We start from the raw sequence: 12,992 nt of genomic DNA, 5'->3' as shown, positions 1-12,992 counted from the left end.
TGGCTCCGTCCCTGCTGTTTCCGGTTACTGGTTCTGGTCATTCATTGCAGTGGTCGGTATATTGGGTCGAGATCAAATATTACCATCAATGAACCAAATACAACCGCCCTGTGTCAGACACCAATCAACAACCCACACCTAGACCCACAATATCGATCACTTCAACAAATGACTAGGACCAGAAACCGGAAACAGCAGGAATGGAACCAAATAAATTCCAGAAGACACAGTATACTGGGCTTCACAGGAGGCTCCAAAGCACTGAAGATGTCAGCTAGACAGGGATGAAATGTCTGAAAATCAACTCCCCAGCTCAACGAACATACCCGGAATCACGACGACTGACACCCAAGCTACGAATCTTTACGCAAACCTTGAGGAAACAATATCTATTAAACAGTGTTCTAAACTTTGTCAGTTCCTGTAGCTCTGGGAAGATTTATAGACCAATATTTATTCTTGTCATCAACCTTGGAAAAATGCTTAGCATCTGAAATATTAAGGTCTTACCTGTGCATTTTAAACTCTTTCAGAGTAAGAATCATGAGATGACATCTGTTTAGTGCAAAATTCAGTCATCTTGGGTCTATATACCTTCAGTGTCATCATTGTTCAAAAGTCAAGTAATGGAGTTGCACCACTTAGTGTAATGCTCGCCAATGGAAATGATATTGTTTTGTACTATGGAATCCAATAATAGAATCAAATTGGTCTGTGTAGAGGTTCTCAGTTAGGGGACAGATTCAGTGTTGACAACTGGAATCTTTGGTGTTGGAATTAAAATATTGGATATGATTGCGATTAATTGTAGATCTGTACATGCTGGTAGACCAACAATCAAACATCCTGCTATATCAATCATGTAAGAGATTTCAGGTGTCCACCCTAAGGAATTGTATTGATGTTCAAAGTGGGTAATGCCAATAAAATGGATGTTAGAACCATTGCAAGCAGTCAGCTTATCAAGTCAAGACTGCACTCTACTGTCCCAGTTTCCTAAGTAAATCTTGTGTAAGATGCAGAATGGAATGATACTTACACTAGTTCCAGTGTCAATTTTTGGTATATTATGCATTCTTGTCCATTCATTTTGGAGTATATCATCAGCATGGAAGTAAAGTATGCAGACTTTCTGGCAGCATCCATGTGGTATGACCCATTTGCCACATGTACTTTCTCATACAATTAGATTCCCTACAGTGTGAAAACAGGCCCTTCGGCCCACCAAGTCCACACCGACACTCCGAAGAGTAACCCACCCAGACCCATTTCCCTCTGACTAATGCTATGGACAATTTAGCATGGTCAATTCACCTAACCTGCACATCTTTGGACTGTGGGAGGGAAATTGGAGCACCCGGAGGAAACCCACGCAGACACAGGGAGAATGTGCAAACTCCACACAGTCAGTCGCCCGAGGCCGGAATCTAACCTGGAACCTTGGTGCTGTGAGGCAGCAGTGCTAACCACTGAGACACCATTCTGCAGTTACCTCTTGGACTTTGTTGACATGTTTGTGCGCCATGGATGAGAGTTTGGAAACATTGTTGATATTGTTCTTTGTTTAATTCTTCTTCATTGGTTGCCGCGTAAAATTACATTTGGGTTCCTCCAAGCACTTGAATTTCTTACACATTTTTGCCCACTATCCTCTGGTAGAATTCATGTAGCAGAAATTACACGAATTCAGCCTGTTTCTCTAGAATTTAGAAGGTTAAAGGGTGATCTGAGTGACGTCTTCAGGTTGCTAACAGGAAAAAGATAAGGTAAATAAAAACAAACTATTTCATCTGGTTGTGAATTCTAGAACAATGGGCATAGTGTGAGAATTAGGGCCAGACCATTCAGGAGAGATGTTAGGGAATCACTTCTACACACAATGGGTGGTAGACATTTGAAACTTGCTTCCAGAAACAGCAGTAGATGCTGGGTCAGCTATTAATATTAAATGTGAGGTAGATAGATTTTCGTAAAACAAATGCATTAAGGATTAGGGATAACGGACAAGCATTTGGAGTTATGCACAGATCAGCCATGATCACATTGAGTGTTGGAACAGTCTCAAGGGGCTGAATGGCCCATATGGCATGCATAATTATGAACATTGTTTCAGTAGATGAGACAAATCACATATTGTGCAAGATTGAAGTGTTTTGCTGACTTTGTTGATAGCTGCTAAAGTTTGTTGCGGAGTCGTGTAGGTGCTGTGACAGTGGCTTTCCTCTGGAAGTGCTTCAATGGTATATTTTTATATTTGGTCAGAAATCTCTTTCAGAAATATTCCAATGTGTGTAGAAACAGTGAGGAATTTCATCAGTCTTTCAGGTCAATTAGCTTCATTGAGATCACATTCTATGCCGTTGCATCTGCCTATAGATTGGTTAATATTTTCACTTAGCAGTTAGTGGTATGAAATGAACTCAAGGCTGCAAATCCTGATGTTGACTGAAAACTTAAGCTGATCTTCCAGGGCTTGGTATTTTTTGTCTGGATATTTGCAGTGCTGAGAATTTACTTCTTCTCAATACTTCATTCCCCAAAGCCATAAGAAGTTGTGACAGCCTGACTCTCTGTTTGATTTGATTTGATTTATTGTTGTCACATGTACTGAGACACAGTGAAAAGTGTTGTTTTGTGTGCTCGACAGGCAGATCATAGTGCGTATGTCTACAATCTGTTGGTGTGTAAAGTGAAGATTCATTCATTCTTTCCAGGAATAATTAAAATTTTGACCGAACATTACTGAACCTGCAGTCCATAACAACATTAGAAATAAGGGAGGAAGCCATTCAGTCCCTCATGCCTGCCCTAGAATTCCACAAGAACATGGCTGATCTACCATAAGTCTTAAATCCTCTTTCATGCCAGCTCCACATAGGTCTCAACTCGCTGATATTTCAAAAATCTATCCAATGCCTCTTTAAATACTTGCTGTGATCTAGCCTCCACAACACTCTGAGATGGAAACTTCCAGACATCCTTGTGGGAGAAGAAATCTTTTTCCATTTGTTCGAAATGAGTGTTCTCCTATTATGTAATTATATCCCCAAGTTCAAGACTCCCCCATTACTGCAAAAAGCTTCTCAACATTTCCCTGACAAGCTGCTTCAGAATCTTGAATGTTTCAGGATGTTCACTCTTCATTCCTCAACTCTAATGAATAAAGGCCTAACTTGTTTAGGAGAAGTGCTGGAGATCAGAGTTGAGGAGTATGGTGCTGGAAAAGCACAGCAGGTCAGGCAGCATCCGATGAGCAGGAAAGTAGATGTTTCGAGCATAAGCTTCCTAATGAAGAGCTTATGCTTGAAACGTCGACTCTCCTGCTCCTTGGATGCTGCCTGACTGTCTGTGCTTTTCCAACATCACACGCTAAGTTGTTTAGTAGCTCGTGATAAGTCAACCCCTTCATCCTAGTAATTATCCTACTGTATCTTTTTATTGAACTGCATCAATGTCAGTACTTGTAACAGTTTTGGTGGCTCAATGTAGCACTGCTGCATCACAGTGTTAGGGATCTGGATTTGATTCCATTCTTGGGCAATTGTCCGTGTGGAGTTTGCATGTTCTGCCCGTGTCTGCATGGGTTTCCTCCTGGTTCCCTGGTTTCTTCCCACACTCCTAAGATGTGCAGGTTAGGTGGATTGGCCATGCTAAATTGCCTGTAGTATCCAGGGATGTATAAGGTAGGTGGATTAGGCATGGGAAACATAGGGTCTAGGGGTGAGGGTCTGGATGGGATGCTCTTCAGAGGGTTGGTGTAGACTCAGTGGGCTGAATGGCCTGCTTCCAGGGATTCTCTGATATTTTTTGAAAACAGGGACAAAGACTGTACACAGTCTCACCGAAACCCTGTACAATCGTAAGAAGACATCCCTTTTATAAAACTCCAACAGTCTGGCAATAATGGATAAAATTCCATTTGCCTTTGTAATTATTTGCACACTAACTTGTGTTTCTTGAACAAGATCCCCCTGCACTCCACAAATTTAGAGCCTCTCTCCATTTAACTACAAGCTCACTTTTTTGATTCTTTCTACCTCACACCTTCATGCATTTCTTATGTTTTTACCCACTCTTTCAACTTATTTATATCACCTTGTAGGTTTGTCATGTCCTCTTTGCACATTGCCCTCTTATCCTTTTTCGATCATCAACAACTTTGGACACAGTCCACTCTACCTGCTCCCCCCAAGTCTTTTTTACAGATAATAAATAATGAGACCCAAGATTGATTCTTATGGCACCCCACTATTTTCATCTGTCCAACATGAAAAATACCCATTGATCCCAGCTTTATTTCTTCTGAATGTTAACCAATCCTCATTTCTTACATTATTATACTATGAGTTCCTATCTTTTATGTTGAATACTCTCTGAAATCCAAATGCACTGCATTTACTAGTTCCCCTTTAACAACTCTGCTGTTATTTCCTCAAAAGAATGCTACAAAAATGTGTTAAATGTGGTTCCCCTTTCACAAAACCATGGTGATGACTCTGTGTTAAGCTTTTCTAAATGTTCTCCCATTTCTAGTTTAATAATGAAGTAAAGCATTTTCCCAATCATCAATGTTAGATTAAGTGGTCTATTGTTTCTTTGACATGTTTATAGTGTCCTCCACCTTGAAAATGGATGAAAAACATTGGTTAAAATCATCTTCCATTTCCCTGTTCTCCATTATTAATTACCAAACCAATTACCCATGATGTCATACCTATATTAACTACTTTTTCTTTTCTAAGTATCCATTGAGGCTTTTGTAGTTTGCTTTCACAGTTCTTGCCAATTTTCTTTCATCATTAATTTTTCATAGCTCTTAAACTTCTGCTCCTGGTCCCTAAAAGATTTCCAATCCTCTAGTTTACCTTAACTGTATAATATTGTATGTCATGCTTTTTTGATTTTCAGATGTTTGATTTCTATCTTTACTGTGCTGTTTTGTGTTTTTTAAAAATTGTGTGCATACAGAGGGCCTGAAATGCAATATAATGCCTGTTATTTTTGTTGACCTCTCCTTTTTCCCTTGCTGTGCTTTTAAAGGAGGGCTTATGCCCGAAACGTCGATTCTCCTGCTCCTTGGATGCTGCCTAACCTGCTGCGCTTTTCCAGCAACACATTTTCAGCTCTACTATAAAATGACCAAGCTTAGACATGCAGGCCATGTTCACACCAAAAAACATGCATGCATCTTTCAAATATATTTATATGCTTTGCTAGGAGCAAGTTAGCAGATGTAATCAATATCTGGAAGCAAGATGGGCCTTTTCAAATTATGAAATGGTTTGCTGAAGAATTATTTTTGTAAATTGGAGCTGGGGGTATTCTTCAGCACCTTGAAAATTAGCGTTTTCTAAATTGTGGCAGCCTTAGTTTTCCTTGTTTAAAAAGAAAGAGACAGAGGGGGTACTCACAAATGCCTTTTGCTTCAATACTGCTGTAGACTTCATTCTTGTTTGTTGCACGTGGACTGCATTTCTTAACTAGGACATGCGATAGGTAACTGAGAAAAATAACCTTTCGCAACTACCACCACTGTTATCTTCCTTGTGCTGTTGGTAAGACTTGCTGTCACTATCTTCCAATGCCCATTTGCTGTCAATATCTTTGGTACCCATTTTCCGCGATCATGACGTGTTTATGTTCTTCTACATGTTAGCCATCATAACATAAATCACAGAGACTCAGATACTTATTAAGACATGTACCTTGAAGTTTATGAACAAATAATTCTACTCGAATAGGACTTAGATCATAAGACCATAAGACATAGGAGAAGAAACGAAGCCATTCAGCTTATCGAGTCTGCTCTGCCATTCAATCATGGCTGATACATTTCTCAACCCCATTCTCCCCATAACCCTTGATCCCCTTGATACTCAAGAGCCTATCTATCTCTAACTCAAATATATTCAAAGATCTTGCCTCCACAGCCTCTGTGGCAATGAATTCCATTGATTGGAATGAAGAAGTTTCTCCTTATCTCCATTCTAAAAGGCCTTACCTTTACTCTAAGGCTATGCTTTCAGGTCCTGATCTCTCCTGACAATGGAAACAACTCCCCGACTTCTACTCTGTCCAGGCCATTCAGTATTTTGTATATATCAATTAGATCCCCCTCATCTTTCTAAACTCAGAGTATAGACTCAGAGCCCTCAAAAGTTCCTCATATGTTAAGCTTTTCATTCCTTCTCATGAATCTCCTTTGAACACACTACAAGGCCAGTACATCCCTCTTGAGATATGGGGCCCAAAACTGCACACAATACTCCAAATATGGTCTGACCACAGCCTTATGGAGCCTCAGAACTACATCCTTACTTGTATATTCAAATCCTCTGAAAATAAATGCCATCGTTGCATTTACCTTCCTAACTATTGACTCAACCCACAAGTTTATCTTGAAAGAATCCTGGACTAGAACTCCCAAGTCTCTTTGCACTTCAGACTTCAGACCTCTGAATTTTCTCCCCATTTAGAAAATAGTCCATGCCTCTATTCTTCATAGCACACCTTCCCATGTTGTACACCATCTGTCACTTCTTTGACCACTCTCCTAACTTGTCCAAATCATTCTGCAGCCTCCCTGCCTCCTTTATGCTATGTGTCCCTCTACCTATCTTTGTATTGTCTGCAAACTTAGCCAGAAAGCACTCAGTTCCTCCATCTAGATCATTAATATATAAAGTGAAAATTTGTTGTCCCAACACTGAACCTTGCGGAACACCACTTGTCACCAGCTGCCATCCTGAGAAAGACCTTTTTATCCCCACTCTCTTCTTTCTGCCTGGTAACTAAGCTTCTATCCAGGTTAGCACCTTGCCTCTTGTGCGGCACTTATCAAAGGCCTTCTTTAAGTCCAGATAGATAACATCCGTTGGCTCTCCTTGGTCTAACCTGCATGTTACTTCCTCAAAGAATTCTAGCAGATTTGTCAGGCATGACCTCCCCTTGATGAAACCATGCTCACTTTGCTCTATTTTACTGTATACTTCCAATTATTCAAAAATCTCATCCTTCATGATGGATTCCAGGATTCTACCCATGACTGAGGTTGGGCTAATCAGTCTGTAATTTTATGCCTTTTGTCTTACTCCCTTTTTAAACAAAGATCTCACGTTAGCGATTTTCCAATCCTCTGGGACCCTCCCTGATTCTAGTGATTCCTGAAAGGTCACCACTAATACCTCCACTATCTCTTCAGCAATCTTCCTTAGAACTCTGGGGTATAGTCTATCTGGTCCTGGTAATTTATCCACCTTCTGGCAATTCAGTTTTTCCAGCACTATCTCCTTGGTGATGGCCACCATACTCAGCTCTGTCCCCTCACCCTCTTGAAGTTTTGGGATATTACTTGTGCCTTCCACCATGAAGACAGACGTCAAGCATTTATTCAGTTCATCTCCTTGTTACTCTCTCTATCTCTTCAGCATCATTTTGCAGGGGCCCAATGTCCACTTAATCCTCTCTTTTGCCCTTTATATATCTAAAGAAACTCTTACAGCATTCTTTTATATTACTGGCTAGTTTACCCTCATATTTAATCTGACCTCTCCTTATTTCTTATTTTGTCACCCTCTGTTGGTCTTTGTAAGCTTCCAAATCCTCTGGTTTCCCACTCCCTTCACCATGTTATATGCTTTCTCTTTTGCTATTATACTATCCCTGACATCCCTGGTCAGCCATGGTTGCCTTATCCTCCCTGTAGCATGCTTCTTTTACCTCTGGATGAATTTCTGCTGTGTCACCTGAATTACTCCCAGAAACCTCTGCCAATACTGTTCCACTGTCTTTCCTGCCAGGGTCCTCTCCCAGTCAATTCTATCTCCTCCCTCATGCCTCTGTAGTTGCCTTTATTCAGCTGTAATGCCATTCTATCTTCTCCCTCTCAAATTGCAGAGTAAATTCAATCATATAATGTTCACTGTCCCCTAAGGGCTACTTCACCTTAAGCTCCCTTATCAAGTCTGCCTTATTGTGCAACATTAAATCCAGTATTGCCTGTTCCCTAGTGGGCTCCACCACAAGCTGCTCCAAAATGCCATCCCGTAGAGTTTGATATATAGTCTGCATTATGTCCCTCCTTAGATTACTATTATATTACATATATGGCTGACTGGTTACCTGCTAACTGAGCAGACTGATGAAGGGCTTTTGCTCGAAACGTATATTTTCCTGCTCCTCCGATGCTGTCTGACCTGCTGTGCTTTTCCAGCACCACTCTAATCTTGACACTACCTGTTAACTGAGCTTACGTGATGTAAACTGGAAACCTCTTATTAGTAGATTGTCACATGTAGTGGTGTCATCTAACTGTTTCAAAGGTATAGTGCTTCTCTTGAGTTCTGCTCAACACTATAATGGTGGATGTCTACACATACACTCTTGGAGCTTGCTGCCTGTTATTACATTTCTTGGTCTTTAGCGTCCCTAGTTTATCCTTATTTTACAGGAGAGCTTTCTTACTTTCCAGTCCGGTAACAATCTTTGTTTACATTTATACGTTACAGGTTACGATATCTAGCTCTCTAGTGTCGAGTCTAAGTCCTTGGTCTTGATTTGCTTCCTTTCATCTCTCTCTGCACAGTTCTCTTCTGCTTTTATCAACGTTACATCATCGTCTTTTAAAAATTCCAGTTCATTGCTTTCAGAAAGTACAGCCAAACTAGATACCACAGGCATAAACCATTACACATTAAAAGACACCTACTCTGTGAAAGACTATTGAAAATAAAGATCTCAAAGATACATAAAAGTAGAAGGTACATGCTTCACGGTGGATACCATCTCTATGCCATTTTTGTAACAATTACTCGAGGTACATTCAATAGCATATGCATGACAGTTACCTCCATGTGAAAAGTATCTCTGTGTCTTGTGAAGAAGATATTCATTTAAATCAATACTGAAAGAATGTCGTGCAAGGAAAATATTCATGCTATTCAAGAATAGATTCTGGCATAGGACTATTATCAGAAAGCATTTTTTTTCATTCAGAGATATCAATACTCAGAATAATCGAGTTTGAGTCAGTGGAAACACTCAAAAGATGGTTAGGTAATTGGGGAAGGGAAATCATGAGATTTCATTGAAGGATTCATTGAATTGCACTACACATCCGTACTTCACCATGTATTAGAGATACAGTTTACTGTTAATCTAGACACTTCTATTTATTTAAATTCACTCCATCATATAACCGTGCACCAGTCTTTGACACAAAGGAGTACAAAGTCTCAAATATAATAGAAATTTTACCAAGTGTTTGAAATTCAGCACACAGTGATTCAATCTGCTCATTTAAACATAAATAGAAATCAAATTTCTCCATCACAATTGTCAACAAGTAGCAGTAGGCTTGGGTTTAGTGCTCCGCTGCCCAATGTGTTTCACAATTAGATTTCTTTTTAATGATCAACCAGTTGTATTTATTAAGGACATAATATGAGAACATTAATGTAAGTTATATTTTATACAACAGTGCTGAGGATATCGCTGAGAAATGAGCTTAGAAGAAATACCAAGACTAATTGTGCAAGGAACATTGAGCTACTGAAATGCTGCATTTACTGATGTGTTCCAAACTTTCTAGTTGAACCCATGATAACACAGATTCCTCAGATACTGTTCCAAGTCAGTTCCCCAGATAATGACATAATCAATCACAGTTTATGCAAAAATCTTATCCTTTAGCCTGTTGATGCTAAAATGTACCAACAAATAGGCAGAAAGCAAAATAAAATCAATGTTAATTGTAATTTTTACAATTTATGTGCTGTTAATATGTTTTTTCACTAGCAAAATCTTTGTGTGTGTCCATCCCAATTCTCAGAAGATCTCTAATCAGAAGAGTATGGATTTCATCTTAACTGGTGGGAGTGACACTGAGGCTATAGGGAATGATGAGTAGAAATTATATTGTGGCAAGTGTAAAACTAACTGAATGAGAGTTAGTCCAAGTAGTGAAGCAAATGAAAGCAAATTCATTGTGGAAAAAGTGTTTTTAATATGATTTTTTTGAGTGTGGTTAGAGGTGCACTCATCCACAAAGTGGGGAGCATTTTATCATACTCCTGACTTGTGGTTTGTAGATGATGGACAGCTTTCAGGAGTCAGAAGGTGAGTTACTTGCCACAGTACACCTAACTTCTGACTTGTTGTTGCAGTTATTGTATTTATTGGGTGACTCCAGTTGAGTTTCAGGTCAATGGTAACCTCCAGAATGTTGATAGTGTAGAATTCATTGATGGCAATATGAATGAATGTCAAGGGATGGTGGTTAGTTTGTTTCTTCTGATGGTCATTGCTTGGCATTTGTATGGCTTGAAGGTTACTTGCAACTTGTCAGCCCAAGACTGGATATTGTCCAGATCTTGTTACATTTAAATATGGACTGCTTCAGTATCAGAAGAGTCGTGAATGGTGTGAGTATTGTGCAATTATTGGTGAACACCCCCACTTCTAACCTTATGATGGAGGGAAGGTCATTGATGAAACAGCTAAAAATGGATATGCCTAGGACACTATCCTGAGGAACTCATGTGGGGATGTCCTGAAGCTGAGATGACTGACCTCCAACAAATGCAATCATGTTTCTATGTGTCAGGTATTACTCCAATCAACGGAGAGTTTTCCTCCGAGACCCATTGAATCCAGTTTTGCTAAGGCTCCTGAATGCGACTCTTGGCCAAATGCAGCCTTGATGTCAAGGGCTGTCACTCTCACCTCACCTCTGGAATTCATCTTTTTTGTCCATGTTTGAACCAAAGCTGTAATGAGGTCAGCTGGCAGAACCCAAACTGGGCACAACTGAGCAGGTTATTGCTGAGCACACCTGCTTGATAGCACTGTTGATAACACTTTCCCTCATTTTAGTGATGATCGAGAGTAGTAATTGGGGTGGTAATTGGCCAAGTTGGATTAGCTCTGTTCTTGGTGGACAGGAAATTCCTGGGAAATTTTCCACACTGTTGGATAGGCACCAGTTTTGTCACTTTACTGGAACAATTTGTTTTTGTGGCGTCGCAAGTTCTAGAGCACAAGCTTTCAGTAGTATTGCTGCAATACTGTCAGGGCCCATAGCCTTTGGAGTATCTAGTACCCCCAGCCATTTTCTTTTTATATCACGTGGCTGAAGACTGGCATCTGCGATAATGGGGTCCTTTGCAGGAGGCCAAGATGGACCATGCACTCAGTATTCTGGCTGGAATGGTTACAAATGCTGCAACCTTATCTCTTGCAAATATACACTGGATCCCTCATAATCCCTCATGGGATTATTTGTGGGGCTTTCCCCTCATGGCGAATTATTTAATTACCCACTATCTTTCATAACTAGATGTATCAGTACTGTAGAGTTTAGATCTGATCCTTTCATTGTGGGATCATTTAGCTCTGTCTATCAAATGTTGCTTATGCTGTTTGGTATGCAAATAGTCCTGTTTGGTAGCTTCATCAAGTTGACACCTCATTTTTACATATGCCTGGCGCTGCTCCTGGCATGCCTTCCTGAACTCTCCATTGAACCAGGATTGATCCCCAGGTTTGATTGTAATGGTTCAATGGGGAATATGCCAGACCATGAGGTTACAGATTGTGCTGGAGTACAATTCTGCTGCTGATGACCCACAGTGCCTCATGGATGCCCAGCCTTGAATTGCTAGCTCTGTTTGAAATCTGTCCCATCTTGTATGGTGATAGTGCCACACAACACGATGGAGGTTATTCTCAGTGCGAAGGCAGGATTTCATCTCCATGAGGACTGTACAGTGGTCACTGTTATCGATACTGTCATTGCCAGGTACATCTGCAGCCGGCAGATTGGTAAAGATGAGCTTAAGTATTTTCTTTCACTCTTTATTGTTCCCTCACTACCTGCTGCAGCCCATTCTAGCAGCTATGTCTTTTAGGATCTGAACAGGTTGATCAATAGTACTGCTGCTGAGCCTCTCGTGGTGGTAGACATTGAAATTCCCCACCCAGAGCACATTTTGTGCCCTAGTCTATGGTTTACTGCATTGTCCGTGTGGTGCTCAACGTAGAGGAGTACTGATTCATCAGCTGAAGAGGGAGGCAGTATGTGGTAATCAGCCAGACGTTTCCTTGCCGTGTTTAACCTGATCCCATGAGATTTCATGGGTTCTGGAGTTGAGGTTAGGGACTCCCAGGGAGATTCTCTCCTGACTGTATGCCAGTGCAATTCCACCTTTCCTGAGTCTGTCCTTCTGATGGGATGGTACTATCCAGGGCTGGTGTTGTCCGGGACATATCCATACTCACAGAATCATGTCTTAGAGACAATATTGGGCTGCTGTTTGACTAATCTGTAGGACAGAAAATATTGAGATTTTGAGCCACAAAGCAGCGCAGCTCCTCGTCTATGGTTCAGTCAAACTCAGAGTACAGAGGGGCCCTTATCCCTATTAAAGGGTACAGCCTGTAACATCACTAGAGCCATTTCACTCTCCAACTGGTAATAATACAATGGTACATCACCTTGCTGCAAGCTAGTACTGTACTTGTTTTAAGATGGCTACACTGTATGATTGGTACACTGAATGCTGCTTTCCCCCAGATATTAGCAGCTTGAACCCTCAATAACTGCTCACTATGAATTTGTATTCCTGCCCTGTTACATTGCTGATGTGGTTTGCATGTCACACACTCATTGTTGGAAAAGTGGCTTTGCAGGCATTAAAATGGCTCTTTATTAACTTGTGTGTCTACATTGTTGTTTAAGGCACTTCATTGCCACCAATTCTGCTTTGCCTATACTTAATCTGAGGTCTGTCTAATGATCAGTGGTAGAGGATCCAACATTACCAAGTTATTACAAAAACAACATTGCTGTTAGTTTACACGATGGTTTATTGCATGATGGCAATAAGTTAAAATCCATTGTTTGTCAGGTATAATTACTAAGACTCTCAAGATTTGTACATAATAAATCTGCTCCCTATGAAGGGTAGTGTGGAACTTACTGTCTCCACCCACAG

The sequence above is a fragment of the Chiloscyllium plagiosum genome, unplaced genomic scaffold (genome assembly GCF_037043375.1).
Source record: "Chiloscyllium plagiosum isolate Xiang-an unplaced genomic scaffold, Cpla_swu_hap1 HiC_scaffold_15, whole genome shotgun sequence".
Taxonomy (NCBI): domain Eukaryota; kingdom Metazoa; phylum Chordata; class Chondrichthyes; order Orectolobiformes; family Hemiscylliidae; genus Chiloscyllium; species Chiloscyllium plagiosum.
The sequence above is the reverse complement of the archived record's forward strand: the minus strand, read 5'-3'. Positions refer to the sequence as shown.